This window comes from Bubalus kerabau, chromosome 10 (assembly GCF_029407905.1).
Source record: "Bubalus kerabau isolate K-KA32 ecotype Philippines breed swamp buffalo chromosome 10, PCC_UOA_SB_1v2, whole genome shotgun sequence".
NCBI lineage: Eukaryota > Metazoa > Chordata > Mammalia > Artiodactyla > Bovidae > Bubalus > Bubalus kerabau.
In genome coordinates this window covers 87,105,096-87,126,214 of record NC_073633.1, presented here as the reverse complement: position 1 = coordinate 87,126,214, position 21,119 = coordinate 87,105,096, and the positions used below count along the sequence as shown (strand labels likewise).

The 21,119-nt window shown below is 43.7% G+C and overlaps 1 long non-coding RNA gene across 4 annotated transcripts in view; it reads right to left on the bottom strand.

Annotated features, from left to right (window-relative positions):
• Positions 1-471: 471 nt before the first annotated feature.
• LOC129621740 (uncharacterized) overlaps positions 472-21,119 on the bottom strand; it is a 58,817-nt gene continuing 38,169 nt past the window's right edge. For 3 of the 4 annotated variants that reach the window (XR_008699648.1, XR_008699651.1, XR_008699650.1), the window contains 4 exons: positions 16,977-17,732; positions 7,529-7,622; positions 6,320-6,416; positions 472-656 (listed from right to left, as the gene is read on the bottom strand). This is a non-coding gene — a long non-coding RNA (uncharacterized LOC129621740). The remainder of the gene's footprint in view (positions 657-6,319; positions 6,417-7,528; positions 7,623-16,976; positions 17,733-21,119) is intronic. The other variant, XR_008699649.1, reaches the window with a different exon arrangement.

Sequence of the window (21,119 nt, the reverse complement as noted above, 5' to 3'; positions counted from 1 at the left end):
GGGTTGATTTCCTTTAGAACTGACTGGTCTGAACATGGGACTCTCAACAGTCTTCTCCAGCACCACAGTTCAGAAGCATCAGGCGTTCGGCACTCAGCCTTCTTTATGTTTCATCTCTCACATACGTGACTGTACGTGACTAATGGAGTAACCATAGCTTTGACTATACAACCTTTTGTTGGCAAAGTGATGTCTCTGCTTTTTAATACACTGTCTAGGTTTGTCAGAGCTTTTCTTCCAATAAGCAAGTGTCTTTTAATTTCATGGCTTCAGTCACGGTCCTCAGTGATTCTGGAGCCCAACGGTGAGTTTGAGGGGCATTTAGTCAAGAATGATGCCTGGTGTAGGCCTCAGAAAGACCAGACAACCAAGGTTAGGTACCACAGGTGTGAGACAAGATCATTCACAGGAGGGCACAAGACTGGAAGAAAGAAAGGACAATCACGATATCAGCAGCACAACATGGGCAGTTGATCATGTATTTATTTAAAGAGTTCGATTGTTACTTATCTTTGGTCCTTTTGAAGAGGAATTTAAGGTCTTCAAGTGGTTCAGAGGCGTAGGATGCTGGAGTGCCTGAGTCTTCAGAGGGCAGTTTCCAAGGCTCCCCCCACCAAAGTGGTGAATCCGGCTGGAGATTCCTGAAACCTTGATGGCTGTAGGTGAGGAAAGGAAGACTGGAAGAAGTCCCTTTCAAATAGGAACCAGCTGGGACTTGGGAGAACTGTCCTTCCAAGTTCCATTAAGGACTCTATCCCCAAGTTGATATAGAATGGCTGAATGAGGGCTAGGAGGGTTGGCTTCTGGGCCAAATTCCCTAATGGCCTGTTAGAACACTGAGAGTTTGGTTACATAATACTATAGCCCTAGGGCTTCCCTGTCCATAAGGAGGTCTGATGTTAGAAAGAATGTATATGGACTCAATCCGAGGGATACTTTGGAGTTATTCTACTGCTAAGGAGGGCAATAGGTAACAGGGTTACCCAAACTTGTGAAGTTTCCCGGATTAGTTTTTCGAGAATGTTTTGAGGAAATGATTGGCTCTTTCTCCCTTTCCTGAGGATTGAGGCCTCCAGGAGTAATGCAGAGCAAAACTTTTGTCAAGGGCTTTGGCAATGGGCTTCCCTGACAGCTCAGTTGGTAGAGAATCCGCCTGCAATGCGGGAGACCTGGGTTCGATCCCTGGGTTGGGAAGATCCCCTGGAGAAGGGAAAGGCTATGCACTCCAGTATTCTTGCCTGGAGAATTCCATGGACTGTATAGTCCACGGGGTAGCAAAAAGTCAGACGTGACTGAGCAACTTTTCTGTGTGTACACCAAACAAGAGCATTTCCTCACCCCGTATACAAAAATAAACTCAAAATGGACTAAAGATGTAAACAGGAAACCATAAAACTCTTAGAAGAGAAAATGAGCATAACACTCCTTGAAAAATATCACAGCATTATTCTTTTGGATCTGTCTCCTAAGGCAAAAAAAAAAAAAAAGCACAAATAAATAAAGGGGGCCTAATTAAACTTAAAAGCTTTTGCAGAGCACAGTAAACTATTCACAAAACTACAACTCAATCTACTGAATGGGAAAAATTATTTGGAGGTGCAATGATGGATAAGGGATTATTATGCAAAGTATATAATAACTCAATATCAAATAGAAAACCAAACGACCCAATTAGAAAATGGGCAGACCTGGATAGACATTTCTCCAAGAAAGACACACACATGGCCAATATGCATATGAAAAGGTGTTGAACATCGCTAATCATTAAGGAAATTTAAATCAAAACTACAATGAGATATGACTTCATGAACCTCTCAGAAGAGCTATCATCAAAAAGATAACAAGTGTTAGTGAGGATACAGAGGAAAGGGAAGCATTGTGCACTGTTGTTAGGAATGTAAATCGGTACACTAAGGAAAACAGTAGGGAGGATTACCAGAAAATTAAAAGTAAATTCACCACATGATCCAGCAACTCCACACCTGGGTATATAGAAGAAGAAAAGGAAAACACTAAATCAAAAGGCCATCAGCTGACTTTTCTGTGGAAACTTTGGAGGCAAAAGAGAGTGGCATCTGGCATCAGATATTTAAAGGATAGCAACTTTCAGTGAATATAATCCATAAAAATATTGAATCACTATGCTGTATACCTGAAAACAATACAATAACTCAATTACACTTCAGTTAAAAAATAGGAAATCACCTATTCTTTTCATGGTGAATTGACTTCAAGCTGAGTTCAAGCATACTTGTATTTTTTGAATATTCCTGAGGGCACTAATTTTTAAAAAATCCTTCAGTGTTGCATACATCACATTTATGCAATAGGACAGTCTTCTCTTCTAAATGTTAATGTCCTTATTACTGGTTCCAACGTCAAGATATGACCCACAAAAAGAGAAATCAGGCGACATAAATTGCTCATGGTAACTTCCTTAGTTTGAGTTGAGTTCATTTACAGGCAATTCAATGCAGAAATGATTTTTGAAAGCAGAAAGATGTATGAAAGAGATTATGATTCATTATTCTGTAAGGAACTAAAAAAAAGCTCAAGTCAGAACTTTTTAAGTGAATCAACTTTTCGAGGTATGCTCAGCATATACAATAAAATACTCAGATTTAATCATGCAGCTTGTTGAGGTTTGACAGGATGGTAAGTACCATCCTGTCTTAGTGTGTTGAGAATACTATAATAAAATACCTTAGTCTGGGTGGGTAATAAACAAAAATATTTCTCATAGTTCTGGAGGCTAGTGAGACCAAGATCAAGACGCCAGCAAATTTAGTGTCTGGAGAACCCTTTCCTGGTTCACAGATGCACCTTCTCACTGTAAACACACAGGGCAGAAGGCTTGAAGGATCTCTCTGAGGCCTCTTGTAAAAGCACCAATCACCTCCCGAAGACCCCAGCTGCTAATACCATCACCTGGGGCGGGGGGTCGGATTTCAACATGTGGACCCTGGAGGGAAACCTTCATCTTGAACACACCCCAGTCAAGATTCAGAAGTTTCCCATCACTCCAGAAAGTTCCCTCCATCCCTCCATTCCCTTATATCAGGAAAGCACTGATTAAAATTTGATTCCCCGTACATTATTTTGGACTATTCCAGAACCTCGTACAAAGGAAGTCCTATTGGAGAAGGGAATGGCAAACCACTTCAGTATTCTTGCCTTGAGAACCACATGAACAGTATGAAAAGGCAATATGATAGGATACTGAAAGAGAAACTCCCCAGGTCAGTAGGTGCCCAATATGCTACTGGAGATCAGTGGAGAAATAACTCCAGAAAGAATGAAGGGATGGAGCCAAAACAAAAACAATACCCAGCTGTGGATGTGACTGGTGATAGAAGCAAGGTCCAATGCTGTAAAGAGCAATATTGCATAGGAACCCGGAATGTCAGGTCCATGAATCAAGGCAAATTGGAAGTGGTCAAACAAGAGATAGCAAGAGTGAATGTTGACATTCTAGGAATCAGCGAACTGAAATGGACTGGAATGGGTGAATTTAACTCAGATGACCATTATATATACTACTGCAGGCAGGAATCCCTCAGAAGAAATGGAGTGGCCATCATGGTCAACAAAAGAGTCCGAAATGCAGAACTTGGATGCAATCTCAGAAACGACAGAATAATCTCTATTCGTTTCCAAGGCAAACCATTCAATATCACAGTAATCCAAGTCTATGCCCCAACCAGTAATGCTGAAGAAGCTGAAGTTGAACGGTTCTATGAAGACCTACAAGACCTTTTAGAAATAACACCCAAAAAAGATGTCCTTTTCATTATAGGGGACTGGAATGTAAAAGTAGGAAGTCAAGAAACACCTGGAGTAACAGGCAAATTTGGCCTTGGAATACGGAATGAAGCAGGGCAAAGACTAATAGAGTTTTGCCAAGAAAATGCACGGGTCATAACAAACACCCTCTTCCAACAACACAAGAGAAGACTCTATACATGGACATCACCAGATGGTCGACACCGAAATCAGATTGATTATATTCTTTGCAGCCAATGATAGAGAAGCTCTATACAGTCAGCAAAAACAAGACCAGGAGCTGACTGTGGCTCAGACCATGAACTCCTTATTACCAAATTCAGACTTAAATTGAAGAAAGTAGGGAAAACCACTAGACCATTCAGGTATGACCTAAATCAAATCCCTTATGATTATACAGTGGAAGTGAGAAATAGATTTAAGGGCCTAGATCTGATAGATAGAGTGCCTGATGAACTATGGGATGAGGTTCATGACATTGTACAGGAGACAGGGATCAAGACCATTCCCATAGAAAAGAAATGCAAAAAAACAAAATGGCTGTCTGGGGAGGCCTTACAAATAGCTGTGAAAAGAAGAGAAGCAAAAAGCTAAGGAGAAAGGAAAGATATAAACATCTGAATGCAGAGTTCCAAAGAATAGCAAGAAGAGATAAGAAAGCCTTCTTCAGTGATCAATGCAAAGAAATAGAGGAAAACAACAGAATGGGAAAGACTAGGGATCTCTTCAAGAAAATTAGAGAGACCAAGGGAACATTCCATGCAAAGATGGGCACAATAAAAGACAGAAACGGTATGGACCTAACAGAAGCAGAAGATATTAAGAAGAGATGGCAAGAATACACAGAAGTACTATATAAAAAAGATCTTCACGACCCAGATAATCACGATGGTGTGATCACTGACCTGGAGCCAGACATCCTGGAATGTGAAGTCAAGTGGGCCTTAGAAAGCATCACTACGAACAAAGCTAGTGGAGGTGATGGAATTCCAGTGGAGCTATTCCAAATCCTGAAAGATGATGCTGTGAAAGTGCTGCACTCAATATGCCAGCAAATTTGGAAAACTCAGCAGTGGCCACAGGACTGGAAAAGGTCAGTTTTCATTCCAATCCCAAAGAAAGGTAATGCCAAAGAATGCTCAAACTACTGCACAATTGCACTCATCTCACACGCTAGTAAAGTAATGCTCAAAATTCTCCAAGCCAGGCTTCAGCAATATGTGAACCGTGAACTTCCTGATGTTCAAGTTGGTTTTAGAAAAGGCAGAGGAACCACAGATCAAATTGTCAACATCCACTGGATCATCGAAAAAGCAAGAGAGTTCCAGAAAAACATCTATTTCTGCTTTATTGACTATGCCAAAGCCTTTGACTGTGTGGATCACAGTAAACTGTGGAAAATTTTGAAAGAGATGGGAATATCAGACCACCTGACCTGCCATTTGAGAAATCTGTATGCAGGTCAGGAAGCAATAGTTAGAACTGGACATGGAACAACAGACTGGCTCCAAATAGGAAAAAGAGTTCATCAAGGTTGTATATTGTCACCATGTTTATTTAACTTATATGCAGAGTACATCATGAGAAACGCTGGACTGGAAGAAACACAAACCGGAACCAAGATTGCCGGGAGAAATATCAATAACCTCAGATATGCAGATGACACCACCCTTATGGCAGAAAGTGAAGAGGAACTCAAAAGCCTGTTGATGAAAGTGAAAGTGGAGAGTGAAAAAGTTGGCTTAAAGCTCAACATTCAGAAAACGAAGATCATGGCATCCAGTCCCACCACTTCATGGGAAATAGATGGGGAAACAGTGGAAACAGTGTCAGACTTTATTTTTCTGGGCTCCAAAATCACTGCAGATGATGACTGCAGCCATGAAATTAAAAGACGCTTACTCCTTGGAAGGAATGATATGACCAACCTAGATACCACGTTCAAAAGCAGAGACATTACTTTGCTAACAAAGTTTCGGCTAGTCAAGGCTATGGTTTTTCCTGTGGTCATGTATGGATGTGAGAGTTGGACTGTGAAGAAGGCTGAGCGCTGAAGAATTGATGCTTTTGAACTGTGGTGTTGGAGAAGACTCTGGAGAGTCCCTTGGACTGCAAGGAGATCCAACCAGTCCATTCTGAAGGAGATCAGCCCTGGGATTTCTTTGGAAGGAATGATGCTGAAGCTGAAACTCCAGCACTTTGGCCACCTCATGCGAAGAGTTGACTCATGGGAAAAGACTCTGATGCTGGGAGGGATTGGGGGCAGGAGTAGAAGGGGACGACAGAGGATGAGATGGCTGGATGGCATCATTGACTTGATGGACTTGAGTCTGAGTGAACTCCGGAAGTGGGTGATGGACAGGGAGGCCTGGAGTGCTGTGATTCATGGGTTCGCAAAGAGTTGGACACGACTGAGCGACTGATCTGATGTGATTCCAGAACGTCGTACAAAGGAAGTCCTATGTACAGCTTCTTTGGTCTGCTTTCTTTCTGTTATCATATTATCTATGAGACACATCCACAATCGTACACATACCAGAAACTTGTTCAGATTTACTGACGATTTTCCCACTGAATGAATAGCCCCGTGTGTCTGCCATTCATCTGTCCAGTACTGTTTGCTTGTTTCCAGTCTGTGGAATAAATTCAAGCATAATGCTGTTATGAATATGTATATAGAATCATTGTGGTAACTTCCTATGGCTAGAATCACCAAGACACAGGGCCGGCATAATTTTAACTTTATAAGGAACTATTATCCACCCTAACATTTCTACTCAGGACACTATTGTTTTGTTCCACTCATCACCCCCAACACATCCCACGTTTGTAAAGTATGAAAGAATTTGATTCTCTCCTCAAAAGTCTGACTGAAAGAAGCTTCCACTCTCTTCTCCATTTCGTATTTTCATTACAAATTGAAGCCTTGTCTCATTTTGGTTTGAGGGCAAAAAGTCAATCACTGTCTCAAATTTGCACCAAACCCCCTGATTCTCCCCCTGTGACTTTTCCAAAGGACCATGGAACCACTCAGCCCAGATATGCACTCTGTTTTCCTCATTTCTGCCATGTTTTGTCTTCCCTAACCCCCCTGTGTTAGGACCCCTAGCACCACTTGGCACAGCCCCTCCCCTTCATGAGGACACATTGTTATGTAAGAGCTTCCCCTCCCTCCCCCACCTCTGGGGCTGCCCAGCCTCCAGTCTGTCTCTGCTCTCCTCAGGACTAGCCTGCTGTCTAAAAGTTGCTGCTCCAGGGATAGTCTTGCCTGCCTCCCACCGCAGTGCATTTTCTTTGGTCACACACTTCCTCACTCATGGGGTGTGCCTGCACCCAGGCCCACCTGAGAGGTGATCTCTGGCTGCCTCTGCTCTGGCTATTCCTGTTTCCAACCTGCTGTTCCCATGACCCACCAGGATGGCGCTTCACTTCTTCTGAAATTGTGATTCCCAGGAAGGTGTCCCACAGAGTGAGTGGAATTGAGAGACAAGGCCAGCTCTCCTACAAGATTCGCTTCAGCGGCCAAAGACACGTGGTTCACTTGAGAGTCAAGAAGAACTTGCTGCCCAGACATTTTCCTGTTATCACCGATAACGACCAAGGTGCCATGCAGGAGAACTACCCTTATATCCCCCGAGACTGCTACTACTTTAGCTACATCGAAGGGGTTCCTGGGTCCATGGGCACCCTGGACACCTGCTATGGGGGTCTGCGTGGCATGCTGCAGCTGGATGACTTCACTTACGAAATCAAACCATTGGAGGCTTCTTCCAAATTTGAGCATCTGATTTCTCAGCTTGTGACACAGAAAACAGCAGCAGAGGATGAGAAATGTGAGGCTGAAGAGAAAGATACAAATCAGGAGTATGAGGAGGCAATAATTTCTCAAATGCCTAGAGCAGGCCCTGTGTATCTGTGGTGGCCACACAGGAAAGCCTTAAAAGTTCACTACACGGTTTCTCACTCATTATATATTCAGGACATTAATATGACACGTATAACAGAGAATATGGTGATTTTGAATAACATAATACATAGCATTTATTACCAGGGTCAACTTCAGGTTTTGATACGTGTTTTATGCATATGGGATGGCCACGATAGGATGAATTTGTATGAATATGGAAATGTTGAAACGGCAGTATCTGATTTTGGTTTATATAAATTATTTGGATGGTTTGAACAAATTCCTCATGATACTTCGTTGCTTGTAACAGGACATAAAATTGCTGGGGCCTCCTATGCTAGCAGCTTTGACGGAGTATGCAATCCCAATTGGGGAGTATCATATGTATTTGCTTCAAGATACCACTTATTTTTAACTGCAACTATTGGAGCACATTCGATGGGTCATGTATTGGGTTGTCGTCATGACGTTCCAGGTTGTCAGTGTTTTCGGAGACAACACTGTCTCATGAATTCTAATCCTGGTCTTCTAGATATGATAAGCAATTGCACTTTTGAGAGAATTCACCGACGGTTACATATGTGGGATGTTTGTTTGAGTGTTCCATATGTACCATACGATAATTTTCCTTATATAGCAAGACGATGTGGTGACAAGAAGATAGACCCCAATGAAGAATGTGACTGTGGCACCTTAAAAGACTGTACTCAGGATCGGTGCTGCAATTCCAATTGTGCCCTCAGCCTTGGCAGTGATTGTGATTATGGAGGTTGTTGCAGAAACTGTAAATATGCTTATCCTGGATATATTTGCAGAGATACTCTTGGTATTTGTGATCTACCAGAATACTGTAATGGGAAGACACATGATTGTCCAGATGACACTTATATCCAGGATGGAACCCCGTGCTCACCATCAGCTGTTTGTATGAGGGGAAACTGTAGTGACCGTGATTTACAGTGTCAAGCCCTCTTTGGCTATGACATAAGAGAGGCTGCGTCATCATGCTACGAGGTATTGAATATCAGGGGTGACCGATTTGGAAACTGTGGTGTGAAGTTGACTCGAGGAGGAGGAAGACCTGTTGCATGTGAACAGGATGATGTTCTGTGTGGAATGCTGCACTGTAGCGACGTGAAGGAAATTCCAGGTGGTGGGGAGCACACTACATTTCATCAAATAATAGTACCTGATGTTACACCGCAAACCTGCTTTGGGTATGATGCCCACTTCGGGACAGATGTGCCAGAAATGGGGCTTGTAGTGGATGGTGCAACATGTGGCCCAGGAGCATACTGTAAGGACCAAAACTGTACTTTTTTTCAAGACCTGGGTTTTGACTGCGATGTCAGGAAATGCAATTACAGAGGGGTGTGCAACAGCCAGAAACATTGTCACTGTCAGCAAGGTTGGAAACCACCAAACTGTACTGAGAGAGGACCAGGTGGCAGCGTAGATAGTGGCCCTCCACCTGACAGAGAACTAGGCATTCGAGCCAGTCTAAGGCTGAGTCTAAACAGAGCATTAGCTGTGATGCTTCTTCGCCTTTGCCTTCTTTTCTTTGCAGCATTTATAGGTGCCATTTACTATGTAAAAGATATCCTTGAAGAGGAAGATTAAAGTGTTGAGAATTAATCCCTTGAATCCAAGTAAATAAAACTGGAGTTCACAAAATGGAGAAAATCACATTGGCACTTACTGGGAGAAATGATCAATAATCACACTGCTAATTCCCAAATTGTTATCTTCAACTAAAATGACTTGGCAATTTAAAAGGCGTCTGTGTGGTTAAATGCATTTAATATTTTATATCTGGTCTTAGTGTTACTACTCCTCTCAATGATAATGGGAACTGTTAGAGTCCAACCAACAAGAGGACCTCTACTTATTTATGTTGTGGTTACTAATGTTTCATGGATGTGCCTGTAGCACATCTTGTTAGAACTGGTATGCACGTGTTTAGTAGTTTATTAGCATTTTGCTTAGTTGATTATGTACTAGGTTTTTGTTACCAGTTCATGTTTTTGCTAGCGTTAAATAAACCTAACTTGAAGATAGCATAAAAGATACCTTAACTGATGCTGTAGGAAGATAAAAATTTCCGTGTTACAGGCATGTGAATATCAACAGCAGTTCAACACTCTGCTAAGTATGATCTTGCTCAAAGTCATAGGCTTTAAGAGGATCAAGGTTATATATGACATTTTACACTGAAAGATGAAATGTACCTTTCTGGAGTTTTGTGATGGTCCAAAGAAGGGACCTAAGAGGGGCCTGGAACATGTTATGCACTTAATACATGCTGTGCCTATCATTCTCATTGTTCTCTTGGGTTGTGCTAAAACAGAAGTATTCAAAGTATAATGACTTTGGCATATGCTATCTTTAATTTAAAACCAATACACAAGGAGCCATTGATCACTGCTCTATCACTACTGGTGGTCCCCAGGTATTAATGTCATAGCATCTCATACTAAAATCATAGGAATTGCCTAAGCACAACCTGTTTATAAACTACAGGTGTAACTGAGTGCCTTTTGTATGTACAGATACAAAATTTATACAAAACGAGACAGGAAGCAATTGCTTCATAAGAGATTCTTAGAAGCGGGTCTCATAAGTGATATATGTTATATTCATGGTATTTAAATGTCTCAGTCCTCGGGGCAAATCCGTTTCTATAAATATAAAGCTCAGATGAGGGTAACTACCTAAGGGAAGAGGATGGATGTAGCAGTAGAGAATCAACAAGATAGCCACCCTGTGACATTTTCATTTGTCCAAATTTTTCTCCTTTTTTTCTTTTTATTGAAGGATAACTTTTTCATGCTGTGTTGATTACTGCTCTATGTGGAACGCGGTAGGTTCCACAGACGTGGAGCCCTGCGCCATGGGCATCGGGACGTGACCGAGCCACATAGCAAGCTTTGCGAGAGCTCCCCTGATGTAAACCGGCCAGCTCCCTAACCCCAGAATAGACAAAAGTACCCATCCTAAGCAATTATCTAATGCCACCCTTCTGGCAGGAATTTTCCGTGTCTTGAGACTATAACAATTGGCTACGAACCCACGAAAAGCGTTACCTTTCCCTGGTCTGTCAGGAGGTCACCCCGTGTGCTTGCAGCACCCTCATTTTCTCTGCTCTTTTTCGTAATGAACTCATTCCTTTCTAAAATACTCTGTATTTGGAAATTCTTTTCCAACCCAGGCACAGATCACAACATTGAGTGGCCCATATGGGGATTCTCAGGGGGGTTTTCCCCTACTCTCCTTTCTTCTCTCATTTCTTTTTCTTCAAACCGCTTGTGAACAGGCCAGTGTCTGTGGAAGCAATTGAGGAACTCTGGCCAGGGGTACTCTCTGGCATGTTCCAAAGGCCCCAAAGTCCACTATGCCCCAGTAACTGCCACCCAAAAGGGTGAGGGCCCTCCTTTCCTCCTTCCCCCATTCTCCCTTAAGCTGAGGACCAGGCCAATTAAAATTGCAAGCACAGGTCAGGCACTTAAAAGCCCTTAGTGCACCTGCCACGTGAATACTCCCATGACAGGAGAGGGGGTCACAAAATGGACAAGGCTACTAGGACATCTGCCCCCACCACCACAGTTTCTGTGCAATGTCAAGCACACATGGGTTCAAGCAAAGCACTGAGCCCATTCACCCCTGACTGCTGCTTTCCCGGCAGAGCCACAAAGCAGATCCCTCAGCCTGTCTTCCCTGTTACTTTCACTTTTCCTCCCTTGGTCTGGATTGATTCACAGGAGTCTGGGAGTTGCCTCTGAGTCATTCTAAAAAGTGCCTCCGTGTTTCAGGGTATTGCCAAAGGGTGAGTCACCAGGTTGGTTCCAGTAGTCTCTTTCTCTCCTATCTTTTCCTGCCCGAGTCCCATGGTGTCTAGCCTCACACTTTGTGCCCTAGCTGCATGCTCAGGCGCTACCTCTCACTGTTTGACCCGATTGTTGGGGTGATTGGCCATTTGTGCCATTAGTCACATGGTGTCTCAGTTTCAGGGAGGGCTCCCTGGGACAAAAGGGATTCCTTTCTATGGCTGGTGACTCTCAGCACCCCCATTCTATGGCATATAGGCTAAGAATGGGTTTTGGAGAGGGAGGAAGAGTCCCTCAGACTCACCTCTCAGCTACATTCTAGGGAACTGGAAAAAAATTTTGATGCTGAAAACCTCAAAAAGAAAAGGCTCATTTTCTTTTCCTAGCCCCAACACAAATTGAGGGGCCAAAGAAAAATGGCCTCTTAATGGCACACTAAACTCCTTCATGGCGGGAAGTCAGAATCCAAATCTGAAAGACTCATGTTGTATGTGTCTTTCTGTGGCTGCCTTATCTCCCCATCCCCTACTCTGTCTGTAATCAGAAGCCTGAAAAAACTCTCTGAACGTTCTAAAAAAATCTCCTTCTAACTTCTCCTACCTCTCAGGGCGTGTGGTGAGGAAGGAAGGGAAACCAAGCTTTCCCCACTCCTGCAAGTTTTCTTACTCCTTCCGATTCTTCTGATCAAACGAAGACCCCACCTCCCCAGAGGGTCAACCTCTCCGGGGACAACATCTTATCAGTCAGTCTGCACCTGTCATCAGAACCAATCTGAGCACTTTCGGATTTAAATGTTAGCTATGAGGTCATGATGCAGAACGACTGGTCATAATATTCTTCAGACTCTGGAGAAAACTGGTCAAAATGAAACCTTTTTGAAATTACAAAACCGGTTCTTTTTGCATGTGCAATTGGAGAAAGCTAGCTTGTTAAAATACTTCTTTCAGACTTCTGACCTTCAGAAACATGCCTAGGAAAAAACCTGAAGTTAACTGTTATCACATCCTTGACATACACGGCCCACACTGCCTGAGATTTCAGTCTTGGACAAATTAGTAGAACTCCAAGCCAAGGAAGAAAATACAAGGGCAAAGAGACATTTTAAATCTCAAGTGGAAAACTATGAGATCTCTTTCCATGTGGAGTAATCTATGTCTCAGTGTGCATCTTTGTCTTTGAATCCTATTGCTGAGGTTATTTTGTAAATGAGTTCTAATTTAACGGGCCTAAAGAAAAGTGCTTACAAATCAAACAATTCTAAATACAGAGAAATTAAGCTGAATGAATTTTAGGTTCACATGAACTGGGAAATATTCAATGTTAAATTAATACCTGGTATTAATGTTTGCTAATCTAATTAATATGGACAGGTCTTAAGAATCATCAACAATAAGTATAACATTCTTCTTACATCTATTGCAAATTTGTCAACAGGGAAAGTCACTTTACGTGAAGAAACTTTTAAGGAAAGAAAATGAAAAGAAAAGAGCTCTGGGTGATTTCTGTTTACCAACCTACAGAGTGCTAATATAAAGAACAGTTCATGGTTGCTTAAGAAAAGTAGGGTGCATAGTAAAGATTTCTTAAGATGTTGACTGCCTTTGAAATCTTTTGTTACTTTGACTAAGTGAATAACTATTGTACCACAGTGAATATAACCTGGTATCAGACTGGAATTTGGTTTTCTCTCTCCTAAGAGGACAAAGTTTTCTTGGAATGTGGCTTTTGATAACAGACTGTGTGAATTTCCTTACCTTTAAGTGATTTATATTTGTTTTTAAAATCTTTTGTTACTTTGGTAAAGTAAAGAAGCATTACTTCACAATGGTTTATGAAGACTATGGCACATGTGGATAAAGTTCATTCCTCTTCTACAAAAATTAAGACTTTTGCCGTATTGATGTCTTTAAAACATGGCAACAGTCTACTCCTAAGTCAGGAAATTTAAAATGGGTAAATCAAACAGTCAGGGCCATGGGAAATCTACGACAGCTGCTTGGCTTTTCCCCGCTCCCTGACGAACCTCATTGTTGTTTTTTTTTGTTTTTTTGTTTTTTTTGCCTGCACAGGGTTAATGCCCTCACGGTGCAGAAAAAACGGTTAACAATGTGTCTTCCACTTGGGATATGCTTTCTATAATCGCCAGTGAGCAAGGCCTCTACTTCTCTGGACCATCACACAAGCCTTAACAAAAACTTTACAAACTTCTTTAAACTATCATCCTCAATTATCAGGCAAGGGCAACAGCTGCTGCTGCTAAGTCGCTTCACTCATGTCCTACTCTGTGGGACCCCATAGACAGAACAAAGATTAATTACAGAGGATTAAATGAACTGCTAAATATGGTTGCAACTTTCATGACTTTTTGTCTGATATTTTACCGGCTTCTAATCTTTGTGGGGTTTTTTTTTTTTCCCAGATATAAAAAAGCTCTTCTCCTCAAGTTACTTATGGTTTAAAACAATTTGGCATTTTACACCTGTGGGTAAAATTAAAACATTTTCCTTTACTCTCTGCCTTGTCCCTCCAGAAACTAGAGACACTTGGGTTCTGAAAAACCTCATCAAATAAATAAAAAGACTGTCTCCTAAAAAATACAGATATCTCAAAATATTTGGGGGACCGATACAAGAGAAAAATCTGATGGCAGGCCTTTGGCATGACCTTCTTGGCATTGAGAGGCCTTTGGGAATTTAGTCTGAGACTCCTGAAAGATTATGCCAGAGTCAATACAAAAAAAGCCTATATGGTCAGTGGACCAAATTTATTTTTAGAACAAACTAGTCGGCTATGTTTAATAAAAGAGCATAATTTTAGAAAAAATTATGTTTCACTAAATATTAAATTCTAGTTTTATTAATTAAGGTCTGTGCTACTAAGACTCACTTCCCAGGCAGTCCTTTGCTGTTATGTTATACTGTTAACAATATTTAACTAAATTATTAAAGGGATACTCTAAGTCGTGGGGTTTTTTTTTTCCCCCTAATGCCTAACTTCATCATCAACCTTCGGGTAAAAGCAGATGCTTCACCATTTACAACCAGGAGATTAACACCAGGCTATAGTTACTTAAGCCGAAGAATTGATGCTTTTGAACTGTGGTATGGAGAAGACTCTTGAGAGTCTTTTAGACTGTAAAGAGTTCCAAGCAGTCAATTCTAAAGGAGATTAGCCCTGGGTGTTCTTTGGAAGGACTGATGCTAAAGCCGAAACTCCACTACTTTGGCCACATCATGCGAAGAGTTGACTCATTGGAAAAGACTCTGATATTGGGAGGGATTTGGGGCAGGAGAAAAAGGGGACAACAGAGGATGAGATGGCTGGATGGCATCACCGACTCGATGGACATGGGTTTGAGTGAACTCTGGGAGCTGGTGATGGACAGGGAGGTCTGGCGTGCTGCGATTCATGGGGTCGCAAGAGCCGGACACAACTGAGCGACTGAACTGAACTGAATAGTTACTTAACAGACTAAGTTAGATGACCTAGGGTATCCTGGACTATACCTAATAAAATTCTTAAATTCTTGCTTCTGACACTACTACTGCTGGCTCCTTTCTTTTCATTGCCTGGTTTACAAAACTGTTGCTTGCACTACCAAGTGTGTGTGGCTGAGCCTCTGATAAAACGATGATGTATATATATAAATATACAGTTCCATACGAAATCAATAGCCTCCCTGGTGGCTCAGTGGTAAAGAATCTGCCTGCCAGTGCAAGAGACGAGGGTTCAATTCTCAGTTGGGAAATTCCCCGAGAAGGAAATATCAATGCATTCCAGTATTCCCACCTGGGAAATGCCATAGACAGAGGAGCCTCTGCTGGGCTACAGTCTATAGGGTTACAAAAGAGTGGGCACAACACAGGGATTAAACTACACACATGAGATCGCTGATTGTAATAATGTGAGTGTAGACATGGGAAGAAGCAACAGAGGGAATATTTTCCTGGACCATAAGAGATTACTAGTAAGACAGGTATGGTCCAGAACTTTTGCTACTTTCATGGCCTAATCCAGTAACAGCACACTGACTTGCCTATCAGCTGAATCTCTGCCAAACCAGCAAACGAGCATTCCTAGCACCATAGGACTAATGGTCATAAGATGCTCCCAACCATGGTCAAATTTTTGGCCATGAAGGGGCCCTGCCAACTGGACTCTGGCACGTGCTGGCTGCCTCTACAAAACTTAAATCATAGCCACTGCAGCAGCTAACCTTCAGCACCTCCTGAAAGGAGCTCAAAGTGGAAATCAGAAATTAGGCAGTGTGCTCTGGGGAAAAACAAAAAAACAATAAGGGGCTAACAGGCCTTCAGATGATTAGACATTTTCAGGTAAAGATTTTCATGCATGTAACCCAGGGAACATTTTCCTTTCCACTGTGGGGGCAGGCGCATGTATGCTGAGCTCACACACATGAAAAAGAGGCCTTGAGATGGGGGTAAGCTGGCTCCATATGAGTCGGAGTGGAGTGTAATTGGGGGCTTGGTGTTACTGGCTACTGGGACTCCCAGCCGACCTCCACATGGATCAGAGGGTCCCAATTTGCCCCTGTGGATGCTGGAAACAGCATAGACTTAAAAAGTGGGGTTTTTTTTGTCCCCAGACCAGTAATTGTGCAAAAAGTGAGGGGTGACCAGAGATGTTTAGTGAGACCCATCCTGTAGAAATGAAAGTACTGTCGGTATCTATGATTAAAGAGGGGTTTGTCTGGCATCTGTAGTTTGAAAACCAAAAAGCTGAGATATTTCGGAGGGCTAGTTTTTTTGTGTTTAACTGCTGCTTGGATAGTTTGGTTGGTGCTGTTCCAATGTTGTTTACTCACTGGGGGAAAAGTCAGGATGAAAGTATGGTTGCACGGTGTGGAGATGTTACCATAGAATACCCCAACGGGTGACCACCCTGAAAATAGAGGGGGTATATGGGAGCCTTGGTTAGGTTCGTTAGGATGCTTCCGGGTTGTGGGGTTGACAGAATGACAGGAATAAAATTTAGGCATTCTCGTAGGACCTGAAGAAAGATAGACTCCACATGATCTAACTTAAAGCTTGTGGTCCTAGGATCAAATTATGCATCTGGGTAAGATGAGACATTAGACTGAGTTTCTACTGGCCAGAGTAATACTGTCTGAAGGCTAGTTCCAGAGATGCATAGCCAGTAGAAGGATGGGTTGTGGGCAGTAGCTAAGGTCTACAAATACTCCTCTGGGTCTAAGGACTGTTGGGAGGGTTTAGCTTGTGTGATGGAACAGAGGAAGGGTAAGGTGAGAGTGAGAGTGAGTTTGTTGTTGTTCAGTCGCTCAGTCGTGTCCAACTCTTTGGGACCCCATGGACTGCAGCACACCAGGCTTCCCTGTCCTTCACTATCTCCCAGAGTTTGCTCAAACTCATCTCACATCCATTGAGTCAATGATGCCATCCAACCATCTCATCTCATCCTCTGTCACCCCTTTCTCCTCCTACCCTCAATCTTCCCCAGTATCAGGGTCTTTTCCAGTGAGTCGGCTCTTCATGTCAGATGGCCAAAGTACTGGAGCTTCAGCTTCAGCATCCTTCCAGTGAATATTCAGGGTTGATTTCCTTTAGAACTGACTGGTCTGAACATGGGACTCTCAACAGTCTTCTCCAGCACCACAGTTCAGAAGCATCAGGCGTTCGGCACTCAGCCTTCTTTATGTTTCATCTCTCACATCTGTACGTGACTAATGGAGTAACCATAGCTTTGACTATACAACCTTTTGTTGGCAAAGTGATGTCTCTGCTTTTTAATACACTGTCTAGGTTTGTCAGAGCTTTTCTTCCAATAAGCAAGTGTCTTTTAATTTCATGGCTTCAGTCACGGTCCTCAGTGATTCTGGAGCCCAACGGTGAGTTTGAGGGGCATTTAGTCAAGAATGATGCCTGGTGTAGGCCTCAGAAAGACCAGACAACCAAGGCTAGGTACCACAGGTGTGAGACAGGATCATCCACAGGAGGGCACAAGACTGGAAGAAAGAAAGGACAATCACGATATCAGCAGCACAACACGGGCAGTTGATCATGTATTTATTTAAAGAGTTCGATTGTTACTTATCTTTGGTCCTTTTGAAGAGGAATTTAAGGTCTTCAAGTGGTTCAGAGGCGTAGGATGCTGGAGTGCCTGAGTCTTCAGAGGGCAGTTTCCAAGGCTCCCCCCACCAAAGTGGTGAATCCGGCTGGAGATTCCTGAAACCGTGATGGCTGTAGGTGAGGAAAGGAAGACTGGAAGAAGTCCCTTTCAAACAGGAACCAGCTGGGACTTGGGAGAACTGTCCTTCCAAGTTCCATTAAGGACTCTATCCCCAAGTTGATATAGAATGGCTGAATGAGGGCTAGGAGGGTTGGCTTCTGGGCCAAATTCCCTAATGGCCTGTTAGAACACTGAGAGTTTGGTTACATAATACTATAGCCCTAGGGCGTCCCTGTCCATAAGGAGGTCTGATGTTAGAAAGAATGTATGTGGACTCAATCTGAGGGATACTTGGGAGTTATTCTACTGCTAAGGAGGGCAATAGGTAACAGGGTTACCCAAACTTGTGAAGTTTCCCGGATTAGTTTTTCGAGAATGTTTTGAGGAAATGATTGGCTCTTTCTCCCTTTCCTGAGGATTGAGGCCTCCAGGAGTAATGCAGAGCAAAACTTGTCAAGGGCTTTGGCAATGGGCTTCCCTGACAGCTCAGTTGGTAGAGAATCCGCCTGCAATGCGGGAGACCTGGGTTCGATCCCTGGGTTGGGAAGATCCCCTGGAGAAGGGAAAGGCTATGCACTCCAGTATTCTTGCCTGGAGAATTCCATGGACTGTATAGTCCATGGGGTCGCAAAGAGTCATACATGACTGAGCGACTTTGCTGTCTGTACAGCAAACAAGAGCATTTCCTCACCCCATATACAAAAATAAACTCAAAATGGACTAAAGACCTATTAGGTAGGTAGAATAGGGGAAAGGAGTCCAAAATGGCGGTGGCTACAAGACAAAGAAGGGAAAAGCTTGTGAAAATAGAACAAAAGAAGGTCCAAGGACCGGAGTGAGGACCTCAGGTAAAACAAACAGCACTCCCGGCTGGCCCAATTTACATGGGACAGGCCTAGGGAGACATAAACATATAGAAAGAGGAGCCAAAGTTAGCTCGCTCTCTCTCCTGCGAGCTGGGGCGTTCTTCTCTTCCCGTCTTTGGATCGACGTGCCCTCACGCCTCGAAGATGGATTTTCCTGCTCTCTTCTAAATAAAATACAGCTGTAACACTGAGCTGTAGCACTGGTTTGTCTAAGAGCTATAACACGGTGGTTTCGCGACCTGAGAGCTATAACACGGTCTATCCAAGACCGGAGAGCTGTGACATTCCGAGGGGGCTTTCATGTCCGTCATTCCAATCTTTGTTGTGACGAGACAAAGAACCAAGGAACATACATGACATCTATGGTGCCGTGACTCGGGTTTAACCTGGCTGAAACAAACTCTGCGCGGAAGGGGCCAAGCACAGCAGGAGCCCACTCAGTGAGGCTCCCGCAGTAGAAGCCGAACGGGAAGAAAACCCAGCGCAGGGGAAGGCCCATTGTGCTGGAAACCAGGACAGTGAAAAACGAATTCAGCAGAAAGCTCACGCGGCCCAGTCTCAGATTCCAGAAGACCTCCGGTTAAGGTAGGAGGTCCTTGCTCCTATGGCTTGAGGGACATACCTAACGAAATCTTAATTCCTTTACAATCTCTCATTTCGTGTTTCCTCAAACCTCCCGCGAACAGGCGGGTGGCAGGGGGCACAACTGAGGGACTCTGGAGAGGCTACTCCTCATCATGTCCCAAAGGCGCTATCTGCTGAGCCCCAGTAGCTGTTACACAAGCCGGTGGGGGTTCTTCTGTCCTTTCTCTTCTCTGTGCCAAGGATCAGACCAATAAAACTGTGAGCATTGGTCAGATATTTAGCAAAATTTCCGGCAGGCTATGAAGGGGATTCCTTGGCAAGTTTTTCCTACTGCTTTTTCCTCCTGTCCTTCAGCCCTCTCCCGGGACTTGAGCCCAACCAAAACCCAGAATGGCTTTGGGTACCTAATTAAGCTCAGGCTCTGAGGTCTCATTGCAAAAATTCATTGAGAGTCAAAGTGATAAGTAAGAGGTAGACTTGTTAAGTTTCAGAGAGAGGCGCCCACTCTACAGGGTACAGGCCAAGGAATGCAGCCTGGCTAGGCCGCATTTTGCTAGCGGGGTGAATTCATATGCTAATGAGTGAGAGGATCATCCCAGCCTTTGGGGAACCATCCACTCCTCCATCTTTTGACAGTGCCTTGGAGATGTCCTGCCCCCCTGGGTGTGTCCGTTGGCTTATAGATTGGGGATTAAGGTTTACTTGAATTTGACTTGTCATCTTGGACCCAATTGATTTTAATTGGTTTACATTATACCCTTGTGCTATGTCATTCTTTCAAAGGTTGTGCTCTGCCCCCTTCCGTCCTGTTTCATGCTCTTTTCCTGAGCCCCATCCAGACCCACAAGGTTGCCTCTACAATCTTCTGGAGAGACAATCAGAAAATAGCTGGCCTTGGAAGGGAAATACTCTATAATGTCCAAGCCCCTAATCCTACCCGGTACTGGTCACACTGGAGATCTTGGGGATGCCCAACTCCAGTCCAGGGGTCCCAGGAAGTCATCACACCTTGATCTGCCTAGGGATCTGGTCCTCAAAAAGTTGTCACGCCTCAACCTGCTCGGCGATCCACCAGTCCCAGGGGTCCCAGAAGGTCGTCACGCCTCGACTTGCCCAGGGGCCCAATTCTCGGGAGGCTGTCATGCCTCCACCTGCCCAGGGATTCGATCTCTAAAAGGCTGTCATGCCTCAGCCTGCCTGGGGATCTGCACCCTGACCCAGGGACACCTGGCTCTCAGGTTGCAACAGTACTAGGTAGGATGAGCTTACATCACATCTATTCCCGTCCACGGTGGGCAAACTAGCAATGAGTTACAAACCCCTTAATTCTACCCAGCACTGGTCATGCTGGAGACCTTGGGGATGCTCAACTCCAGTCCGGGGATCCCAGGAGGTCATCATGCCTCGACCTGTCCAGAGACCCAATTCTCGGGAGGTCGTCACGCCTCGACCTGCCCGGGGATTCGATCTCTAGGAGGCTGTCACGCCTCAGCCTGCCTGGGGATCTGCACCCTGACCCGGGGACGCCTGGCTCTCAGGCTGCAACAGTTCTGGGTAGGATAAGCTTCAGACTCACCCCTAAGGAAGTCCACCCATGAAAATCAAAGGAGGTCTTTTACTTTTCTCCTGTCATTACTGTCTTTCAGATGGGAAATAACCAATCCACTTCCCGGCAGAGGCCCTTGAGATGCATCCTTGATAACTGGAAGCTGTTTGACCCTCTAGCTCTAAGAAGTCACTTGAAATTCTTTTGTGCCACTGCATGGCCACAGTATCCACTGGGGGACAAGGAACACTGGCCTGAGGATGGGACTTTAAATTACAATACCATCTTGCAATTAGAATTATTCTGCAAAAGACAAGGGAAATGGACAGAGATCCCCTATGTCCAAATTTTATTCCGACTAAGAGATATGAAGGAACTCTGTCTTAAGTATGGGATTGTTG